This window comes from Puma concolor, chromosome F2 (assembly GCF_028749965.1).
Source record: "Puma concolor isolate L17-30 chromosome F2, mPumCon1.1.hap2, whole genome shotgun sequence".
In the NCBI taxonomy this organism is placed as follows: domain Eukaryota; kingdom Metazoa; phylum Chordata; class Mammalia; order Carnivora; family Felidae; genus Puma; species Puma concolor.
Window position 1 is genome coordinate 35,335,305 of NC_141684.1, and position 20,935 is coordinate 35,356,239.

Below are 20,935 nucleotides of genomic sequence, written 5' to 3' on the forward strand. Positions count from 1 at the left end.
GTCACGGTCTCCAGAGGCCCTCCTTAGAGTTACACAGCTACTCGCAGAACCATCCTAATGTTGAGATTTCATTTACCTTGAAGGTGGATGGGTCCCCTCAAGCACTCATGGCCCTTTGGGGTTCATGGGGGTAACCGTCAATGTCCTTGGCTTGTGTCTGTCCTTAGGCCTGGCTACGGCTGCAAAGGTCTTGGTGTGGGTGATGGAAGGAGCTGCCTGGCTCCTTTCTCTATGCCCTTCCAGCTCCAGCCTTGACTTGACATCTAGCCTTGCCCCTTATACTCTAGGATTTGTTCTGACCCCTACATTTCTACATGTAAAAAGCTTGCTTTCTTCACAGAGCTTTCCTGCGGTTCTTCTTACCAAGTCATCTCAGGTCAGCCTTTGTCCTTGACCTTCTTAGCCCCAAGTCTCTGAGTCCTGCCCATTCTTTGCTATCTGGTATCCTTGCTGTCTCAGAACCTCAGTTCTCCAGCGCCTGGGGTCCTGCTCTTAAGCTCCCATCCCCTAGTGCTCAGGCTCCTGTCCGTCACCACCTCCCAGCAACTTCACCTCGGTCTGTGTCCAAGCGTCTAGATGCCTTGTCCCCAAGGGATTCCCAAGTGTTGACCCTTGATACTCTTGTAGCCAACTGCCTGAAGTTGCTTGAAGTCAACTGCCTGAAACCCTCATTTGGGCCAGTTTCCTGTGCTCTCAGCTGGATCAATATGCTGGACCTTGGGCTCAGCCTCAGCCTTGGTTCAGGTACTTTTACTCCTCTGGGCCATTCCCCTCAACCTGCTCTCCAGCTCTTAAATCCCCCTTTTAAGACGTAGGGTACTTGAGGACAAGCAGTTGGATGTGGCAACCAGAGAAGGAGGTAAGAGCCAGGTTTGAAGGGACTTGTGGGCCGGCTAAGGAGTTTGAACACTGAGCACAATGAAGAATGACTAATTTTCTTTTCTGTTGAGAGAAATTCAAAGGAAAGTCTGATAGCTGCATAGAGTCCCCAGCATTGTAAGGGGACAACAGCAGAGGTGACTCCTGATGGAAAGCAAAGACTGCCGAAGTCTGGACTGAGGATCATGGCTGTAGGATGGCAAGAAGGAACCCAGTGGGGTCACCTTCCCCTCCCATCCACTCAGGCGCATCCAATATACTCTCCTCATGGCAGCCAGAGTGATTTTCATGTGTAAGTCTGTCATCCGCCCCAATCCCACCCACCCTTTCCTGTCCTCCTAGAGCAAGGGCCAAAATCCTTATAAGATGCCGAATAATAGGGCCTTTGCCTACCTCCCCATCTCCACCCCCATCTTTATTCCTGTAATTCATTATGCTTTGGCCACAATGGCCTTTCCCACCTCATTCAGGACTTGTGCATACACTATTCTCTCTGCTTAGAAATTAAACTCCCCACCCCATGCCCTTGATCTAGTTAACTCCTGAGGCATTCTTTAAATCTCTTCTTAAAGGTCCCTTCCTCAGAGAAGCCCTCCTGGTCCCCCAACTAAGCACTTATAACTCTGCATGCTCCTTTCATAACATCATTTCTCTGTTTCCCTGACTAGACTGTGAGCTCTATGAAGGCAGGGACCTCGTCTACTTTTGCTCACCATTAGATACCTAATGCAATGCCTAGGGCTCAAGACTGACTCACTAAGTGAACAAATGAGTGAATTAAACAGAACTTCGTGCACAGAATGAGGACGGAGTGAGGGAGGAATCCGTAATGATTCCTAGGTTTCTAGCTTGGCAGGATCGTTGCCATTGACTGAGGAAGAAAAGTAAGTTGGGGGGATATGCCGAATACGAGGTACTGACAACTTTAAGGTGGCAATGTGGAATAGCCTGCAGATAAGTGGGTCTGAAACTCCAAAGAAAGCTTGGCCAGAGATAGAAATTCAGGAGTCACAATTCCATACACAGCTGGAATCCTGGAGTGGCCAAGATCATTCAGCAGAAGAAGTAGATTGAGAAAAGAAGAGGGCTCAGGTAGAATCACTCAAGGAACAATAACAAGAAATGGAGGAAGTGATGGAGTTCATGATGACTCAGAGAGAGGTGAGAGCCTCCTACACTGAAGTCCCTTGTGTATGACTAGACCAAGCCTAGTATTCCCCAGTATTCCCCAGTGTTCTCCAGCTATGAACCAGGGGGCCCCTCTCTGTGCAGATGAGATGTCTTAGTAAAGAAAATAAGTTTCCCTGGAGGTATTAGAATGGGAGGCTGGCCCCTGACTCACATGGGATATGTCAAAGCAAAAATGAATCATCCTCCTCTATAGACAAATGCTAAAGTCTTTCAAGAGTGATTCCACCCAATTCCGAAGAGTGAACTCTGTTAATAGGAATATGGCCCACTTTTTTCCTGAGGGCTCACTGCAGGAATTATAGAGATTTCTCTAGCTCCAAGTGATAGACTTCTGAACTCTTATATCATGATGAATTCTATCCCTTAGCAAATGTCAGCAAAGGTTAAAACAAGCAAGCTTTTGGTTTTCGATTCTTAAATACACAGGTTCAGGAATTTAAGTACACACACCTGAATATACATGGCACATTATGAAGCTGGTTACAGCTTTATTTTAGCTAGGGTTCTCCTGTGATCCTATTCTGCCAGTGATTTTACTCTTCATCATAAAGCATATTTTTGACATCATTTCAAGTGACTTAGCAAAGGTTAACGGCTCCTTTAAAGATCAGATGGAAACGGGGTCTATTCAGGTCAGAAGGAGAAGAAACTCACCAGATTCTACAGAAACCCACAGAAGTGATCTACAGTCAGTCTCCTGAAGCATAAACACAAGGAGCTTCCATGGGCTCTAACATGGAGGTGGGGGCCCTTTCCCACATAGCAGTATGTCTGTGGAGGCTCCCATCTTACCCTGGCTCATGTCCAGATAGAACCTGGATCATGGGACTTTTATAGGCTGCGTATATACATGAGTAAACTTCCTCGTTAAGATTTGAGGAGTGGATATGGTATTCGTGATCACCATCCTGCTTTGCCTGGGACTGAATAATTTCCTGGATGTGGGCCTTTAATGTCAAAACTGGGCCAGGGGATGCAGGCTGGAGAAGAAGGTGGGAATACAAAGTGCCTGTGGTGGTCTATCCACAGTACGCCCAGTTTAAATGGCGGGGCTGGCCTCAGCAAGATGCAGTCCTGTGTTTCTGCTTTAAAGGCTACTAAGGAGCCTCATCCTGAGCGCTGAGTTGTCTGTGACAGCGGTAGGCTCTGACTCCTCCGTCCCCCACCCTCTCATGTACCCACAGCTCCCTTCTCCTCCCCCTCCCCTTGAACTCTGCAAGACAAATGGTTAGCTCCAATCTGGATTGTTCTTGATGACGACAGAGACCAAAACATTTCCTTGAACTTCACGCTGGAATCATTCACACGTAAGAGGCCATTTCCCTGGACGCCTGCTAGACACAGAAGGGCTTGCTTCTACCGCAGACAGTGTCCTGATTAGTTTGAGGGGGTCGAGAATGTTTATTCTCCATCTACCACCACGTAAGTGCCTAACTCCTAACCGATGCTTACTTGAACAGTAATGATAGTTTACATTTAATGAGTACGTGAGCCTGTCTGTGTCAGGCTAATCCTCACGATAACGCTATGAAGTAGAGACTATCCCCATTTTACAGATGAGACTGAGGCACAGAGTTCACCCCCAAGTGGCAAAGCTAGGGTTCCACCCAGGCGGCCGGCTTCCAGTCTCTGTGTCTTCAAAGGCCAGTGACCCTTAAGACAATTTCTCTTCTCTCTTCGCCTTAAAGATGAAAGAGAAATTCCATTTGAACATTAGGATTTGGGGGTTTCCTGCTTCTGTCATTAGCCATACGCCTGTAGCTTGATTGCTGCACATTTTGTCCTTCAAACGGAGTAATGTGCTTTGCTAAACTGCTTCGCCCTGGGTCCCACCGACAGTCACTCTGCCATGGGTGTGACGGCTTCCTGAGTGCCTCCTCAGGGACGCGGATGCAGTCCTCAGGAGGACTTGTTTCCTCAGGAAACAAGTTTCCCCTCTCTCCCAAAAGAACACCTCTTACCAAGAATTCCTTCCCTCACGCAGCATGGGGGGCTTACTTTGTAAAGAAGCAAGAACTTTCTCTGTCAACTCATGCCAAGGAAGATGCATGCAGAACAAATAATTCCCACAAAGGAGATGCCACCTGTTTCCGCCATGGTTCTCCACAAGGCAGTGGCTTTTCTGCCTCTAGCTGGGGTTGCTTTTAACCAAAGAACATGAAAAGGAAATCCCTCTTTTGACCTAATGTTCGTCTGACTTGGCTTTGCAGGGAAAGCTCCTGGGAGCTGAAATATATTCAGATTCCTGACTCTTTCTCAACGCCCTGCAGAAACCCAGCAAAGACAGGACAAGGTACGACCCTCGATGCCAGAGCTGGAGAGACGCCAAGACCCAGGGTCCCTCTGAGCTGAGGGACAGGAAGCCCAAGGAGGAGGTTAGGTGGGTCTTATTCATCCATATGTACATATTATTACAGACTATGTAATCACTTAAAAATAGTAATAGCAAACCCATTACATGTTAATACAAGTAATGCGTTTTTATGGGAGCTCTGTTTTCCATAACAACAAAAAAATGAAAATGGTGGCAATATTTTGCATTTTTACAAATCTTTCCAATGTTCGGCTTTATACAGGATGGCTAAAATATCTCCTGCTGCCTTTCAGCCTGTTGTGATATGTCCTCTTTTGTCACCGTACGTTTGCGTTAAGTAGAAAAGAGAATCTTGCTTTGCACAAATGTGTAGTTGAAAAAGGAAGAACACTTCACACCCCCAAAAGGGTCTTAGGATCACATGTTGAGAATCGCTGCTTTACTTATAGTTCTGGAAGTTATTCAGTACCTTGGCGCTTCAAAGTCACAATAACTACACTTTCCCTAAAACATTTAAGTCAGCCTCACATTGTGGAACTTTATTATAGAGCTTTTGAGGCCTCTGCCTACCTGTTGGTCCCCTTCTCAAAGAACTGAACCCCAGGGCGCCTGGGTGGCTCAGTTGGTTAAGCGTCCGACTCTGGGTTTCGGCTCAGGCCATGATCTCGTGGTTGGTGGGTTCAGTCCCAGCATTCGGCTCTGTGCTGACAGCACGGAGCCTGCTTGGGATTCTCTCTCGCTCCCTCTCTTTCTCTGCCCCCCTAGCCCCCTGCTTGTGCTTGCTCTCTGTCTCTCAAAATAAAAGAACTAAAGCCCACTCCCACCCATCAGGGGGAACATCTGGGGAGACCCTGGTAAGAGTCCTTCTAAGACGCGACCTGCTTCCCATCCTAGGTCTAAATTTCTGCACCAAGTGAGGTCCCCAACCATAGCTACTCAGCCGGGTTCTTTCTTCCAGGACTTGAGCATCTGGGGACACGGACTAAGGGAATTTGAACTAAGAAATCGAGGCTGACAGTGTGGGTCAACCTCCTTAGCTGTGGAGTCCATGACTTCTAGGTCCTCCTTCAAATTTCCAATGGTGAGACTCCTGTTTTAATGCATTGCTAACTTATTATCCCATTTATTTGTTCTTCTAGCAAACTTCCAAAGGTCAATGGCAACCCTGCTTCGGGTGAGCCCCACTTCTCTCTCCCTCTCTCTCTCTCAGTCCCTCATGGGATTCTCTCTCTCTCCCTCTCTCTCTCTGCCCCTTGCTCATTTGAGCTCTCTCTCTCTCTCTCCCAAAAAAAGGAAAAAGCAGCTCTCTCCGTTAGCTGTTCTGTAAGATAGGGTTCTAAGCAGCAATGATAACTACGCATCCTGGGCAATATTCGAGGTGTTGGTCACGTGTTTCTGCATTCTGTCCCCACTGTCAACCGCTTGGGGTGGCTGTTGTCACTGTTTCACAGATGAGGGATCTGCAGCACCCAAAAAGTGATGGCACTTTCCATGACTGCCCAGCTGGCAAGTCCCAGAGGAGAAGGGTGTGCCTGGGGCCATCCCTGCGGCCCCAGGCATGACCACCACAGGCCTTCAGGGCTGCCTGCCCCTCCACCAGCCCTCCCTAACACTTCCAGTGGGACATGGCGTTCTTGGAAGCGGGCACAAGGATCTCCCTTAGGGAAGAAACTCTCTCTGTTCAAGAAGGGGAGGGGGAGAGGGGTCAGAGGAGTGAACCCTGAGGGATCGGGAGCCAGGGCAGAGAGACCGTTCACTCCTTGTGCCTTAGAAACCAACAAACAGGACCTGCAGGGTCCAAGACATGAGCGGGAAGGGGGAGGAGAGGGAGGAAGGTGAGGTGCAGGCCAACATGGCCAATAGAAAATTCCTCGGGCAGGAGGGTCTTTTATTTAACATACTCTTTATTGAAGAATAACATCCATACTGAAAAGTGACAAATCAGGAGCATCCGGCCGGGTGAATTTCACAAGTAAACGTACCCACAGAACGCATACTTACATCAAGAAAAAGGGCGTTCTGAGCATGCCAGAAGTCCCTGTCCTGCCTCTTTCTTAGCGTTAGCCTCCCCGCCTGCTCTCTGGTTTTGCCAAACACTCGTTTTGCCTGCTTTTGAACTTCAGGTGAATGGAAATATACAAAAATCTGCCTCTCACATCTCACTTCTCTGAGTCAACGTTCCAGTGGTCTCATCTCCGTTGGGACCTGCAGTTGTGTTTTGTTCCTTTTCATCGCCGTGTGGTAACCTGGGACCTAAATGCGTCGCGCAAACGCGTGCTTCCTCTGTGGATGGGCACGTGTAGGTGGACATGTAGGCGTTCTCCATCTGGGGCTGTTGTTGGGACTAAGGCCATATGTGGTCTTTCTCATACACACCTGGGCGAACACTTATAGCGTTTTTGTGGGATGGAATCGCTGGCTCAGGGTATAAGGTATGCACGTGTTCAACTCGACCAGACGCTGCTGAACGGTTTTGCCAAGTGTGTGTACCCGTATGCAATCAGTAGCGGGCTTTTTTTTTTTTTTTAAATGTTTATGTATCTTTGAGAGAGAGAGAGGGCAGGAGAGGGGCGGAGAGAGGGGAAGAGAGAATCCCAAACAGGCCCTGCACTGTCAGCACAGAGCCCGGTGCGGGGCTTGAGCCCCCAAACTGTGAGATCATGGCCTGAGCTGAAATCAAGAGGTGGATGCTTAACCGACTGAGTCGGGCACCCCGGGAGTGGGTTATTTTTAGGACTAGAGAATGTCCAGTCTCTGGACGCATTTGTGCTAGTGGGATAGAAACTTCCACCCCCTCCTCAATGTTCAGTAATGTCAAGAACATCTCACAGATCACTTATGTGAATGGAGGGGTTTTTTTTTTGACAAAAATCAAAGAATAAGCTGAGGTTCGTGGCAGGGCCACGTTGATGTAGAACAGAAAATAGCACGTGGGAGCTGGCGAGGGACCCATGAGCTGTGGGTGACACCAGAAGCCCAAGCCCCGGGATGACCATGAGAATGCCAGTCCTCTATAGGGATCTTAGAGGGCACCGTGGGCATGCGCAGAAGGACCCAGCCTCTAAGTAGCCAGGGCCAGAGGGACCTCAGCCGACTTTTGGATCGCACACAGAAAAGGAGGGAAATAGTCTGCTTACTTCGACATGAAGCAGGAGACAGCTTTGTTGCGCCAAAGGCTCCGGGACACAGAGCAAAGCTCCGTCGCCTTCCACCCTTCCCCAGCAATGGCCCCAGATGTGCCCAGAGCAGGAGGCCTCGAGGAGGTCCCATCAGTGCTAACAGAGGCATCCAAGAGCAGTGTGGTTCCAGGAAGCTGCCAGAGGCAGCACCCATGCTGGGAGTCCCAGGAGATGGCACCCTTAGCTAGGATGTCAGAACTGGATGTCAGAACTGCCCTGGGAAAGGTGACGAGAAACCTGCAGGTGGCTTCTAGGCTAGAGGACCAGGAACGTCCATAGAATGAGCTGGAGCAGTAGACTCGCAGTGGGGCGGAGAGGGCCATTGTGAGCTTCTGGGAACAGTTGTGCAGAGCTCCCCTAAATAACTAGGAAAGGCCCAGCAGAAGGCTGGGGGTGCCCAACCATGGGTGGGCGCCACCCAAAGAAGAGTGGTTTGTTACTGTTTAAGTTGCTCCTCCAGGGGTGCATCTGGGTGGCCAGAGAGCCAGGGTATAGTCAGAATACTAATAATGCCTGAGTTTATGTTTCTCTTTTTAAATTTTATTTACTCCTAGTTTTGGAAACAAGTGTTTATCTCTTACATAAACAAAACTGGAGTGTTGTTTTCCTGATGTTTCTCAAAGATCTGTCCCCAAGCCCCAGCTTTTCACAGGGTCCTAGTTACACCCCCCCCCCCCCCCCACAGCAGTACAGTTCACGCCAGAAGCAGAGAAATGGGGGTGGGGGTGTGGGGGATGGTTGCAGGTGGGGGGTGGGGGTGGGGGATGGTCGCGGGGTGGGGGGGTGGGGGGATGATTGCGGGTGGGGGATGGGGGTATGGTCAGGGTGGGGGGGTGGGGGATGGTTGCAGGTGGGGGGTGGGGGGATGGTCGCGGGTTGGGGGGGTGGGGGGATGGTGAGGGTGGGGGGGTGGGGGGATGGTGAGGGTGGGGGGTGAGGGGATGGTTCTATCATCTCCTGGAGTTGCCTCGTCTCTCTGATCTTAATTCGGGAAACTCCACTTTCTCAACTCAATCCCTCAGTCTCTAACTTTCTTGTTTTTTTTTTTCAACAATATACTGAAGGTTTTTTGTTTTGTTTTGTTTTGTTTTTTACTGTTTATTTATTTTTGAGGGAAGGGAGGGGCAGAGAGTAAGGGGGACAGAGGATCCCACGCAGGCTCTGCACGGACAGCAGCAGTGAGCCAGATATGGGGCTCGAACTCACGAACCTGAACCTATGAGATCATGACCTGAGTGGAAGGAAATTGGATGCTTAACCAATTGGGCTACCTAGGTGCCTCCTGAAGGTTTTATTTATTTAGTTTTTACACTCATGGGGACTGAAGTCCCTGAACAATCCCCCCAGCCACCCCTGCTCCCCCTCCCTCTAGACTCTGAGTTCCTCCTCGCCTCTCGCCCCCTCCCTACCGAACAAGGACTCCGGGGCTCATCTGAGCTGGGTGAGGGGGTGACAGGACACATTCCCAAAGTGAAGGGGAGCAGTGACCGCAGACATCAACACGCACCTCGCTCCTTCTTCCTCGGTGCCTTGGCCAAGCGGCTTGCTCTGTGTCACCCATGCTCAAGCCCCTCTGCTTAGCTAACACTACTCAGGCTTCAGATCTCAGTTCAAACACCACTTCCCCTGGGCGTCCGCCTCCTCTCTCCTCCTGTGTCTTGTCCTGCCTCAAGCATGCATCACAGCGGTGACAGTGTGCTCCCATGTCCAGAGCCTAAGCCTGCCTCGTGCACCTCTGTGCACGTAGCGCCCGGCACAGTGCCTGTCACACCACAGACGACAGAGAGGATCGTTTGGGTGAAGGGACTGACAGAACACGCAAGAGGCTGCAGCTGATGGCAGAGAAGCAGAGGCGGGGAGGAAGCGCCAGGCAGGCAGGGGTGTCTGTTAGACCCACCCCCCCCACCCCGCCCCGCCCCGCCCCCCGGACCTGTCTCCTCCCCTTTGGCTGTGGACTGCTCAGCCGATAGCCAGCACCGCCAAAGGATGAGACCAGCCTCCCCGACTTTGAGCCCAGGCATATCCTTGTGGGGGGGTTCTAAGGTTCCCACACCGCTGGCACCTTCAAGGGGACGACTGAAGGAGACTTCGTCCAGTTCTATTGCCACAGCCCCGTCCTGCAGGACTTTCTCGCTCCTCCCACCATCCCCTCTTCTCTCTCGTGGGATATATGCGTGCATAATCACGTTTGAACCGTTCGTTGGTCGAGATGGGGACAGTGAGTGATTTGAATGGATGTATGATAATGTGACTGAAACACTGAACTGGTACCTACAGCTTACTTGAACCACCTCCCGCACCTCCCCCACACACAGCGCTCTTGTATTATCACCCCTGAGAAGACTATTTTTACTGTGAGTAACAGAAAGCCCAGTAAAAGTGAAAACGAGGCTAGAAAACAAAAGGGATTTGTTAACTTAGATAATTAACACATATAATCTGCATGTGTGTACAGGAGGGCTGCAGGCATGGTGTGATCAAGGCTTCACCTCTCTGGGCTTCTTCCCTCTCTGCCCTCCTCAGAGGGTTGGCCTCCTGCTCAGGCCTTCTTCCCCTATGCTCACAAGATGGCTAATATTAGTAACCAAGGATACACGTTTCCTGAGTTACGCCTGGATGAGAAAGAGTGTCTGCACTATAGCTCTCAGTGAGTCCCGGGCTTCGTTCTGATGGCACCAACTGATGTCACATGCCTAGTCCTTATTGCTGTAAAAAGCCTTTACTCTTATGATAGTGCTCAGCACGTCCTGTGTAAATACTCGGTCTGGAAATTTCAGAGTCTGCGCTTCTCTGGGATTCCATCTTTAAGAACAAGGCTGATAGCTGCCGCCCTTTTTTCTCTATTTCACCAAGTTGTAAATGATGCAGGACCTGGCACCAAGGTCTCCCAGGGCTCCCGGGGAGCAGACGAGTGTTTCCTGACACTTACGTTGCTAGTAGGACCACAGCCAAAGTGAAGGTTCCTCTGATTCACAAAATTATTACCCCCTTCCCATGGCCAACCATGCCAGCAGGTTTGAAATCCCTGTACCTACACTGCCCTGAAAATAAAATGCGTCCTCCCCAAGTGTCTGTCATACAGTGTAATGGGCTGAATTTTGTCACCCCTGGAATTCATATGTTGAAGTCCTTTCTCCCAATATGACTATTTGAAGTTGGGACCTATAAGGAGATCATTAAGGTCAAATGAGGCCGTATAAACGGGCCCTAATTCAATATGACGGGTGTCCTTGTAAGGGGGAGGAAAAGACATGAGGGAGGTGCACAGGGGAAAGGCCACGTGAGGTCTCAGTGACAAGGCGGCCATCTGCAATCCCGGGAGGGAGGCCTCAGAAGAAACCAACCCTGCAGATACCTTGAACTTAACCTTCTGGTTTCCAGAACCGTGAGAAAGTAAATTTGTGTTGTTTCGGCTGCCTGGTCTGTGATCTTTTGTTACAGCAGCCGACCAGACCGACGCACTTGGTTATGATCCAACTTCTCAACAGGATAACTTGCCGGCAGCTGTAGACCTGTGAGGACTGCTTCTCCAGCGACAATTGGCCTGATTTGCAGGATTTGCCAGGCACTGTGGTGTAAATGTCCTTACCGTGGCCCATTTTAAGGTGGCGGTGTGCTATCGCTGATGATCTACCAAGCCGAGAAGAGATGTATGCCATTGAATTTCACCAGCAGTGCCACCAGCTAGTGGCCCAATGTTTGTCAGCCAATCCCAGGAGCAAATATTTATAGTAGCTCATTGTATAGCAGGATCTCATTTGCTTATTTTTGTTTTGTTTAATTTTTTTAAATGTTTATTTATATTTGAGAGAGAGAGAGAGAGAGAGAGACGGTGTGCAAAGGGGGGGGGGGCAGAGAGAGAGAGGGACACACAGAATCTGAGGCAGGCTCCGAGCTGTCAGCACAGAGCCTGATGCGGGGCTCAAACTCACAAGCCGTGAGATCATGACCTGAGCCAAAGGCATGACCTGATCCTTAACAGACTGAGCCACCCAGGCTCTGTTTTTGTTTTTGTTTTTGTTTTTAATGGTATTTTACTAGCTTTGCCTTATTCCCACCCCTAGGCTAGGATTCTCAGAACCGGAAGTAGCTTGAAAATAAAGCCATCCATGTTTCCTGCTGTCTCTCTACTCCTCATCTTTTGCACGAAATCTGGTTGGCACACTTATGGAACCAGTTCCCCTTGAGGGTCGAAAGTGGCCAGGATGTTTCCCATCTAACGTGAGATCTGCATTTTCGTCTCTTCCTTGTTTCTTCACCCGTGCAAAAGAGGTAGTTCCCAGAAACCTCTGCTTTCTTTCCATTTCCCCAACACATGTTAGCCTACCTGGGAAAATATGTGCCAATTTTATATCCATCATGGGTTTCACATCTCTCCCCAGAGCGGTTCTTTAAAGTACTTCAAATTCACACCTGAGCATCGGGGTTACTTAGACACAAATCTGAATGATTAATTGGATATTTTGCACTCCACTTCAATTCAGGTTGTACAGAATGTGTTCTACCAACCTCTCCCACCCCTGCCTGTGGCTGCAGCTAATGTTGAAGAATCTCCCTATCCATATACCACGGCTGCAGGCAACATCTCCATTTCCTTTAGTGTGAACTCTGAGTCTTTACTGAGTGATTACTAGCCGAGGTCAAAAAGAAAACCCTAGCCACTTCCCGGACCTGAAATGCTTAGTTCCTGTTTCTTCTGTATGTCCCCACTTCCCTAGGAAACTGGGCTCCGTCGTAGGCACGCTGCTGACTTTTTGTTCAGGAAGCATGTGCTTGGGCATCAAGCATCAGCTCCTGGCGGGGAACAGGCTGGTGTTCACACCGCTGGGTGCAGAGCTCGCCCTCGATGGCGCGGTCGGTGTGCCCTCGGGCCCAGTTACTCCCTCCGCCTGTTCTGGTCCCAGGGGGTTCCAGTATGGCACATTTCGGTGATGGTCCTGCAGATACTGCTGGATTCTTTTTTTTTTTTTTTTTTTTTTTTTTGCAGGAAGATCTCCTTTGAATCTGGGGACTGGCTGAGGTGTGCTGAAACAGGCTTGTGCCAGTGGAGAGACCTAATCTGTGCCTCTCCTCTCACCTTCATGCTCAGTGATATCGTGTCGGAGGTTGGTACGGCCATGGGGGCAGTATTTACCCAAGGGAAACCAACAAACAGTAGAAATCAAGACTAATTCTTTTTTTTCCCCCAGAGCGCCCACTGACAGCACGTCACTGGAAATACCCCTTTAAAAAAATCTCTCAGAGGAACCAGCAGCCGGTGCAATTAGAATCTTCTCCATGCCACTCCCCACCTCTCTGGAAGCTCCAGTGCTAAGTGGGCGCAAAACAAATGTGAATTACACAATCTCTCTGGAAGGGCCCGTTTTCTTTTCAGTTCTCATCGATCGCCATCCCCTTATCAGGATTTCTGGTAGACTTCACTGACTGCAGAATCACAGTTCCCCTGCCATGTTCTTTTCATTACGTTGCCTTCTCTGTGGGTTTATTCCTAATAACCCTCAGAGCCAACAAGCAGGGCTGTCTGCTCGCAGGGGTTCCAGAGCCCTAGGGAGGATTGCTATGAATATGGATTTCGAGGCCCAGCCTCCAAGACAGTCTATCCGTGGCTCTGGGTTGGGGCCCAGGAATCTGTATGTTGAATAAGCTCCCCAGGTGGGTCTGGTGGAGGCAGCCGAGGCCCAGAAACCTGGGTGGGGCAGACTTTTGGAAACCACTGCATTAAGTGTCGGCGGATATGCGGGGCTCCTGCGAGGCAGCTTGTGTGTTTGTTCAGAGCCAGCTGGGGTTTTCCTGGTTGACAGGCAACGTCTGAGGGCTTCTGCTCGGTCATCCTTCAGCCCGGAAGACATGGGGAGTCTCGGTGACCTTCCTGATGACCCAGGGACACAAAGGCTGGCTTGGAGGTCCAAGAGGGGGTGAACTGATTACCTGCCTCTTGAGAAGCTCAATTCCACATCATTTTCTAATTTGTCATTTCCAAATGAAGCCCAGAGGCTGCCAGGGGAGCTCGGCTGTGCCCAGTCGAAGGTCAGGCACATCATGCCCTGACTCATCGTTGCACCGCAGTTTTGCTCTGATGAGGAGTGGGTGCCCCCCCAACCCCCCGCCCCGCCCCGTGACTCCCAAACTTCAGGATGCAAATGAATCACCCAAGGAGCTTGTGAAAAAGCCTGATTCCCAGGCTCCTGCCCAGGTTCCTGTTACACAATGTCCAGGGTGGATCCGGGAAACCCCTCGTTCAACAAGCTCACCAGGTGATTTATTTAATATTAGCTAGTTTCATTTACAGCAAAAAGTTTTACATGAAACGTCTAGTCTTCAGGGTATTCTCTTCCCTTAAGGAATTCCTCTGGAGAAACAATGAATCAGCTTTTTCCACAGCTCTTCTTAAAACTAAAAACCGAGTTCTAGAAACCCAACCACGCATTCCCGCAGAGGAAAGTGAGTAATGTTGGGGGCCGGCTGGCCAGTGACACTTCCACTCAGAAAACGGTACATGGTGAGTGGCGAGGGAGCACCCCCAAGCAGGTGGGTTCTTCCTCCCAGAAAGCCCCGGCTGTAACAGCTGGATGCAATGGTCCCCCACCAGGGTTCATTCAAGTGGTTCCTTTTTGTGAGGGTAATCATCCAATTAAATGTTTTAATTACTGAAATTATATATGCGTTCCTTCCGAGGAAAGAGCATCATCGGAACACGGTCTCCACTCCCCAGAGGGTAAGGCTGCTTTGCTTGCTGCGAAGGGGCTGTCTGGAGGAGTCCATTTTAATTTCATTACGAAACCAGCTTGAGAAATAAAGGCATAGATTGACACGTATTCCCAGCCAGCTGTGACTTAATGAGCACAATTCAGAGCTTGGAACCCGCCAGCCGCATCCATATTAATATGTCTGTGGAAAAAAACAACAACAGAGAAAGTGACAAACTGCTATTCCTAGTATTGGAAATGAATTTCAAATCACGGGTAAAATGGCTAACGCGGGGGCGCCTCACTTGGAGGCGGCCGGGCTGTCGGCCTCCCTGCCTGTCAATAACGCCCCTTGCAGCAGCGGCGGCCAGGGTCCTGGAAGGAAGAAACCCCTTGCACGCGCTTTGGCAAGCCCGGACTCCCGGGTTTAGCAGCAGCGGTGTGGCTGCTCTGCTCCCCGTTCGGAGCCAGATCCCTGTCCCCGCCGCTGGCGCCGGGCAGGCCCCCCCACCTCCGATGCTTTTTATCTTGTATGGTTTGTTGCGTAACCGTCCAAGTCATCACGATCGTAACGGTCTTTGTGATTCTGATTTCCCTAGTCACGAGCACAGGAAAATAATAAAAATGTCTTGTTTCCACATTTTGAGATCCTAAAAATAAAAGGTGCCGGGTAAGCCTGCAGCGTTAATAAGTACAAAGTGAGAGGGTGGGTGTGGGTGTGGGAGACAAAGGAAACGCAGCGTGAAGAGGAACCTCAGTCTGTGTACTTTGACAGTCAATGCGAAATAGCCACCTGCTCCAGCAGGGAGAGAGGGCCCCTGGGTGCATGAGCCTTTCTTACAGTACGATGTGGGTGGGGGGTAAGGCCCCCTCTCAACGGTGCTGGAGACCAGGGCATGAACACTTGAACGCTCTCAAGGTGAAGATCTCTGCGTCTCCCTAAACGTGACCGCGGCTGAGGGTTCATTTGCTGTCGGTGGTGATGGGGGTGTGTGCGTGGTGGGCGGGGGAGGGGAGGCCCGTGTGTTGTGTAACTGGGGGGCAGTCATGATTCAGAGCCTGGGTTTTCAAACCAAACAAACCCTGACTCTCCCACTTAAAAGAGTTTCAATTAGAGCGTGGGCCTCCAATTTTTCATCTGGAAGTGGAGCTAGAATACCGACGTCATTGGGCATTTCCTGATGGTTAAAGGAGAAAGTATATATGCGTGTTTAGACTTGGGGCCTGGCGTGGGGGTAATGATTCTTGGTACCATCTCTGAACGTGTTTCAGTGACACGAGGTTTCAGGTTATTCTTCCATTAAAAATGTCTTTCAGCACATGCTGGGCACTTGAAAATCAGCGTTTCGATTCAGCGCCTAGTTGTAAAAGTCAGAGCTGCGGCACCTTTGAGAAAAAGAGCAAGATGTTTCACTTCTTCTTTCAAATGATGCTCATGGGTAAATCCAGATAAAGGATGTGACTCAATGAGTCATGTCTAAAACTGAGAGAGGACACTGTCTCTGTAATCATTGACTAGATTCTAAACACACCCACAGTCCAGAAATAAAGGAGGAATGGAAATGACGCAGTCACGAGCACAAGCAGCAAAGCCCGCTCTCTCTGGTAGACCACAGCTAGAATCCCAAACTGATCAAGTCCTGGTCTATTGGCCTCACCAGGCCTCAGTTTTCTCATCTGTAAAATGGTCACAGTAACACCTACATCACAAGGGGATGGTGTGGATTTAACAGGTGATGTTGGCAACATGCTTTCTATGGCACTGTGCGCATAACAGCACTGAACTCATGCTAGGTTCCTTCTCCAACCCGGTACAGAGACTCTAACGCATCCACATCCCTGAGGTCTCTTCAGTCCCTCCGGGACACCTAGGCTGCTTAGCAGTTGCTCAAACCTTAGCAGCTTGGACAGTCTTCACTGCCATCTGTTATGGGTTGAATTATGTCTCCCCTAAAAAAGATATGTTGAAGTCCTACCCCCGGGGCTTCTAAGCTTAATTGGTGATAGGGTCTTTACAGAGGTGATGAAGTTAAAATGAGGTCATGAGGGTGGGCCAGAATCCAATCTCACCGGTGACCTTGTAAAGGGAAAATGTGGACACGGAAGACAATGTGAAGACTGGAGCGTCGCATCTACAAACCAAGGACTGACAGGTATGGCTGGTAAAGCTCCAGAAACTGGAAGAGGCAGGGAGGGATTCCCCTTCGGCTTTCAGAGGAAGCACAGCCCTGTCAAAACCTTGATTTCAGACTTCTAGTTTCCAGAACTGCGAAAGAATAAATTTTGGTTGTTTTAAGCCATCCACTTTGTGCTAATTTGTTAGGGCAGCCCTAGGAAACTATTACACCACCCTTCTAACGGAGGAAACTTGGTTATGCACAGGATAGAAATGAAGATTTGGGAAGTAGGTCAAAGTAGGGGTGTGGAAACCCACCAGAGGGTTCCTCTGGGGTAAACTGAGCAACTGGACTGAGAGGAGGCGGTCGTTTTGCTTTGAGATGCACAAACACATGCAGTGTTTTCCAAGCTATGTTCCCTGAAGTCTTACAGCTCCTTGGAGAATTCTATAAACAGTTGCTTTTGGGGTGCCTGGCTGGCCGCGTCAGTAGAGCATGCAACCCTTGATCTCGGGGCTGTAAGGTCGAGTTCCACGTTGGGTGTAGAGATTACTTAAGATAAATTCTAAAAGAATCGTTTGCTTTCAATGTACATTTCTTTAGTATATTTTAATTATCCGCTTCAAATAGCAAAACTCCACCAAGTTCTTTACGTGAATCATTCATTTAATCTTTACAACTACCCTATGAAGTGGGTGCTATTATTACACTCATTTTACAGATGAGAAAACCAAGGCACAAAGAAGCTACGTAGTTTTCCCAAGGCCACGTTGCTAGTAAATGACAGAGCTGGGATTCGAAGTCAGGGACTCTGCCTCGAGAGCCTTTCTTTGTAGCTTCTTCACTATGGTGTCTCTAAAAGCTCTAATAAACAAACACAAACACGTACTCTGACTTTCCGTGTCCGATTGCAATATGGTGGATGCTACCACAGCACAAACTTGTGCCGCCAGACTAACCCCTCTGCAGAGAGTTTCATTCCTGTATTCATTCCATTAGCACATGCTCACTGAGTATGTACGATATGCTTCTATGACCTTCCTGTAACTGTATCGATTAGGAAGATCATAGCTTTATCCTCATTTCTGAAAAATATTCACATCTGTTCATCTCTATTCCCTTCAAACCGAACCCAACATCGTAGTGAGTTGTATAATAATTGATACTCCGGTAATGAACACGTATTAATCATTTTGATGTTTGTCATAGTTTTGGATGATACTCGATTGCCTTATATACCCACGATAAGGAAGATTAGCAGTTAGAAGAGAACGCTAGTGATTCAGTTTTGGAGACAAAAAGTTTCTATTACTCTTCTTTCAAGCTTTTGGAGAGTTTAATTGGAGAGTACCCTGAGGTTGCAGAGAAGGCGGTTAGAAGCTGTTACCCTTTGCAATCACACACAAGTGAGAATCAGGGTTTTATTGATTCCATACGACAGACACATAATCCGAACATAATCTAAACCTAATTTCAATTTGAACTTTTAACCAGACAACCCATTTCCCTTGTTGTTTGATTACTATAAGCAGTAACTATTGCCACTGGAAATTATGAAATAAATTAATACAGATTTAAAACTGGAGATATATATATATATATAGGAATTCAGTGTAAAGTTTCTTTGAAAACAGATAAAAGGCTTGCCAGACCGCCACTGGTGCAGACCATTACTGGACAAAGAGGACAGAGTTCACTTTTCATCTTTTTTTCAGCTGCCTGGATCTCCTCTAAACTGTGATCATGGACCCAGTCTTGGGATAGTCACTTCCAATCAAATGTGCCATCTGCTCTCGGGCACTTTCAGGGGGCAGGCTGTCACACTTTGTGGCTGGAGGTCACTCTGGAGGCCTCCCATTCTGCCTGTCCCCACAAGGCAGAGCGGGACTTTGGAAAATCCGATTCAAACTTGGGGCTGATGAAAGTGTTCTCCTAGAAAGTCTCGGCTCCGATGCGGTTCTGAGCAAAACACAAGGGCTTCTCTTCATAGAAAGGCTTCAGCGTCAGTGCAGTTTTCCACTCCTAAGGAGAAAGAATGAATTCCATAGAGTGAGCCTACTTCCCAAGCAAGAATGCAACAGAGCACTTCCACCAGGGGTACACTTATCAACATCACTGGAGGAATAGTTTCTTTTTAGAGAACTGATTTTATAAATAGCTTATTTTCTTCGTTACATAGTTAATATGTGTTCATTACCAATAAAATGAGAACATACAGATAGCAGGGGTGAAAAGTAAATTAAAATATTCATAATGTAAATACTCAGGAAAACTCACTCTTAACATTTTGGGAGACATCCTCCAGATCTAAGCTCAGCAGATTCTTCCTTCAAGGACTAGATGGGAGATATTGCAGGCTGTATAGGACGAGAGCTAAAACTGAGGATGTTATGTAGGTACTTATACAACGACAGAAAATACAATTTGCCATAAAATCCTTACTGATGAAATGCAAAATCTAACAACAACAGTAACAATGCAAATAATTACAAATAACAATTACAGATAATTTTCTGTCATGTAGGTCTACTAATCCTAAGAATGCAATTCTTTTTTCAGAACTAACCTTTTGCTTAATTAGGGCTCAAACTTAGTATTCCTACGAGCACTCGTCAAAATCCATTGTAAATGTTCATCTGTTGATACGAATCTGTAATGAAATTTAATGTATTTCATCTTTTTAAAAAATTTTTTTAAATGTTTATTTTTGAGAGAGAGAGAGAGAGAGAGACAAAGCTTGAGTGGGGAAGGGGCAGAGAGAGAGAGAGGGAGACACAGAATCCGAAGCAGGCTTCAGGCTCCGAGCTGTTAGCACAGAGCCCGATGTGGGGCTCGAACTCACGGACCATGAAATCATGACCTGAGCTGAAGTTGGTTGCTTGAGTGACTGAGCCACCCAGGCTCCCCACATATATTTCATCTTTGAAGATGTCTTTTCACACAGCTGGGCACTGTCGAGTACCACTATCAACCCACGAACATAATTTTAACTGAGCGTCTTCATTGCTTGGGAGGCATTATTAGAATTCTGCATTCTCTTCTTATTGGCCTGTTTGCAACTCATTACAATGCGATAATCACTTCCAACTGAAGGTTATGTGGAAGCCCCTCAATTGCAGGCAATTGGATTTTAATACTGAAATTCCCTTCATACTTCCATGGGGGCTCAAAAAATGCTGCTAGAACTATGGTTTGAGCTCTGAAAGTATTTCCCCTGAAAACGTACGCGGCAATGGGAAATCTCCCACTTTATTTTAGCTTTCGAAAGCACGGAAAGTATATAAAGCAGGTTGGTACTACTTGTGATTCAAGCAACATTAGGTATTACCAAAATGACATTGCTGCAGTATGTAAGTCTGATACATACACAGTTTTCTCTTTTCATTTTATATTGAGTTCCTCAAGAGGCATTATCAAGCCTGCAGCAGAAGTTCGTTTTCAAAGCCATTCATTCGGTGTTCGATAATAACGAGCGCTAAGTAAATAAACAAACAAATAAATATTGAAGGGAAATGCTTCTCATTCAGAAAAATGTGAATCTCAGGCCCAACGTTCAAAAATTGCTATAAATCTTCAACTGTGCTAAGTCCCAGAACTGCAGTGTAGTGGTGAAAGTCAGGGTGTTTGACTTCTATTTGTGACAAAAATCCACAGAACTGACAATGATTAAGTCCACAAAAAATGACATACTGTTTCAATCCCACAGGATAGATTGAATTTTTTTCTGCCAAGTTCCAACTGATGAATGATACAATGAATAACCACAGATTTTTAAATATCCTACATTTCCACAAGCTTTGTAAATTTCCCAACAAATACTTTCTCTTTCTGCCCCATACCTATTTTCAGTTGTGACACATCTTAGCAGATTCCACTTCAGGTTGTACTGAATTGATTTTCTTAACTTCTTTGAAAATATTCTCCACTCTAGGTGTTCCAGGCAGACTATTCACAGAGGCTATTTCCTCAACCCTTTCAAACTTGGCATTGACTTCTCAAATAAACAATTGACTAGTATCAGCAACATCAACTCATCAAGAGCCGTAGAAAACCACTCACCGTTATTTGCTTTGTTTTTTTTTTTTTTTTTTAAACGTTTATTTTTGGGACAGAGAGAGACAGAGCATGAACGGGGGAGGGGCAGAGAGAGAGGGAGACACAGAATCGGAAACAGGCTCCAGGCCCCGAGCCATCAGCCCAGAGCCTGATGCGGGGCTCGAACTCACGGACCGCGAGATCATGACCTGGCTGAAGTCGGACGCTTAACCGACTGCGCCACCCAGGCGCCCCATTAATTGACTATGTCACCCCAAAGTCCTCAATTCTCTAAGCAGTTGTAGAAAATCGAACAAACACATTTCTTTTCTCTGGACATATTTCTGCAGCGGTTGTGACCAAACGTTATTTAATTAACTCATTATCGATAGTTGTCTTTCCTTGTTTGGCTAACAATGGGCCGCTCAAAAATGAGCCACTTTGGTTGCGGGTGTGTTTTCTTGTTTTATGTCTGCGACGAAATTTTCCTATCATGAGATATGCCATTTTAAATTTCCTGACTTTTCTGATTGT

At 47.9% G+C, this 20,935-nt stretch overlaps 1 long non-coding RNA gene across 6 annotated transcripts; it reads left to right on the forward strand.

The window, feature by feature from the left end:
• The first annotated feature begins 28 nt into the window (after positions 1 to 28).
• LOC112859471 (uncharacterized) lies at positions 29 to 12,918 on the forward strand. 6 transcript variants are annotated; one of them, XR_015246487.1, is made up of 8 exons: positions 29 to 376; positions 628 to 859; positions 1,906 to 2,040; positions 4,281 to 4,450; positions 5,343 to 5,465; positions 11,628 to 11,835; positions 12,551 to 12,668; positions 12,753 to 12,918. It is a non-coding gene; the product is annotated as an uncharacterized LOC112859471 (long non-coding RNA). The 6 variants fall into 6 exon arrangements; XR_015246486.1 differs by lacking the exon at positions 5,343 to 5,465; XR_015246489.1 differs by lacking the exon at positions 5,343 to 5,465 and having other exon boundaries at positions 12,555 to 12,668.
• The last annotated feature ends 8,017 nt before the right edge of the window (positions 12,919 to 20,935 follow it).